Consider the following 2,856-nt stretch of genomic DNA (forward strand, 5'->3'; position numbering starts at 1 on the left):
TGCTATCCTGGTTTCCCTTTTTTTCTTGACTATGGTTTTCTTCTCAACTTCTCTGCTTTGTTCCAGGTGGGGTTTTCAGGTAAAATTTTTTTTCTTCCTTTCTTTTTTTGTTATTGCCCTTTTGTCTTATTCTTTGTTAATCATCCTTGTTCTTAATGTACCTGTGTTTCGATGGTAAGATATCTCATATACATATTTGAAGCAAATAGTGCATAAACAAGCAGTAACACATATTTAAAGACGTTGATACTAAAGACACACCTCACCCAACATATCACCAATCCACTTTTCCACCAGCTTGTTCTCTCCTCTCTCACACAAGCATAATGCTCTCAGTCAAGCATATTACTGTCCCAGGACTGCTTTGACACATTACCACAACCTGAGTGACAGTTTTATACTCTCACAGCTCAGGATCCCAGAAGTCCAAACTCAAGGTGTTCAGAGTGGGTTCCTTCTGGGAGCTTTGAGGGAGAATCCATTTCATTCCTCTCTCTTAGCTTCTGGTGGCTACCGGCAACCTTTGGGGCACTCCTTGGCCTGTAGAGACATCACTGCAACCTCTGTCTCAGTCTTCAAGCTGACTTCTTTGTGCAAGTCTGTCTTCTCCCTTCCTCTCATAAGGATACCCGTCATTGGTTTTAGGAACCACACTAATCCAGGATAACCTCATCTTGAGATACTTAGCTTACATACCTCTTCAAATAAAGCCACATTCACAGGTATCAGAGGACAAAACTTTTCAAGGGACACCACTCAAACCACTACAGGCATAATCAGAGATACTGTGGGTACAGTTCCAGACCACAATGAAGTGAATATCAAAATAAAGCAAGTCACATGAATTATTTTGTTTCCCAGTGCATATAAAAGTTACGTTTACACTATACTATAGTCTATTAAGTGTGCAGTAGCATTGTGTTGAAAAAAAAACAATGTATGTACCTTAATTTAAAAATACTTTATTGCTAAAAAGTGCTAACCATCATCTGAACTTTCAGTGAGTGGTGATATTTTTTTTGCTGGTGGAGGGTGTTGCCTTGAAGTTGATGGCTGCTGGCAAATCAGAGTGGTGGTTCCTGAAGGCTGGGGTGTGTGGCAATTTCTTCGAATAAGACAACAATGAAGTCTGCCACATTGATGGACTCCTCCTTTCATGAATGATTTCTCTGCAGTATGCCACGGTCTTTGATAGCATTTTATCCATGGTGGAACTTCTTTCAAAACCGGTGCCAATCCTCTCAAACCCTGCTGCTGCTTTATCAACTAAATTTATGTCCTATTCTAAATCCTTTGTTGTTATTTCAACAATCTTCATCGCATCTCCACTGGAGTAGATTTCATCTCAAGAAACCACTTTCTTTGCTCATCCATAAGAAAACAACTGCTCATCCGTTAAAGTTTTATCATGACATTGGAGCAATTCAGTCGCATCTTCAGGCTCCACTTCTAATTCTAGTTCTCTTGCTATTTCCACCACATCTGCAGTGACTTCCTCCACTGAATTCTTTAACCCCTCAATGTCATCCACGAGGGTTGGAATCAACTTCTTCCAAACTCCTGCTGAGGTGGATATTTGGAGCTCTTCCCATGAATCATGAATGTTCTTCACGGCATCCAGAATGGTAAATCTTTTCCATAAGGTTTTCAATTTACTTTGCCAGATTCATCAGAGGAATCACCATCTACGGCAGCTATAGACTTATGAAGTGTGCTTCTTAAAGAGTAAGACTTGAAAGTCGAAATGACTCCTTGATCCATGGCCTGCAGAATGGCTGCTGTGTCAGCAGGCATGTACACAACCTGAATCTCATACCCCTCCATGAGAGCTCCTTGGTGACCAGGTGTATCATCAGTGAGCAGTGATATTTGGAAAGTAACCTTTTTCTGAGCAGTAGGTCTCAACAATGGGCTTAAAATACCCAGTAAACCAGCAGATGTACCGTCATCCAGGCTTTGTTGTCCCATTGAGAGGGCACAGGCTGAGAAGTTTCAGCTTAATTCTTAAGGGCCCTAGGATTTTCGGAGTGGTAAAGGAGCATTGGCTTGAACTTAACGTCAACAACTGTGTTAGCCCCTAACAAGAGGGTCAGCCTGTCTTTTGAAGCTTTGAAGCCAGGCATCGACTTCTCTCTGGCTATGAAAGTCCTAGATGCCATCTTCTTCCAAGATAAGGCTATTGTGTCTACATGGAAACCCTGCTGGGTAGTGAAGCCACCTTCATTCATCATCTTAGCTGGATCTTCTGGATAACTTATCACAGCTTCTACATCAGCACTTGCTGCTTCACCTTGCACTTTGATGTTTTGGAGACAACTTCTTTCCTAAAACCTCATGAATCAACCTCTGCTAGCTTCCAACTCTTGTTCTACAGCTTCCCCTCCTCTCTCAGCCTTCACAGAATTGAAGAGAGTTAGGGTCTTGCTCTGGATTAGGTTTGACTTAAGGGAATGTTATGGCTGGTTTGATCTTCTATCCAGACGACTAGAAGTTTCTCCACCTCGGCAATAAAGCAATTTTGCTTTCTTAGCGTTCGTATATTCACTGGAGTAGCACTTTTAATTTCCTTCAAGAACTTATCCTTTGCAATCATAACTTGGTTAACTGGCTCAAGAGGCTTACCTTTCGGCCTATCTTGGCTTCCCACATGCCTTCCTCACTAAGCTTAATCATTTCTAGCTTTTGATTTAAAGTGAGAGACGTGCAACTCTTCCTCTCACTTGAGCACCTAGAGCTCATTGTGGTGTTATTAATTGGCCTAATTATAATATTGTTGTGTCTCAGGGAATAGGGAGGCCCAAGGAGAGGGAGAGAGACAGGGGAACAGCCGACAGTGGAGCAGTCAGAACACACGCA

This window comes from Pseudorca crassidens, chromosome 3, assembly GCF_039906515.1.
Source record: "Pseudorca crassidens isolate mPseCra1 chromosome 3, mPseCra1.hap1, whole genome shotgun sequence".
NCBI lineage: Eukaryota > Metazoa > Chordata > Mammalia > Artiodactyla > Delphinidae > Pseudorca > Pseudorca crassidens.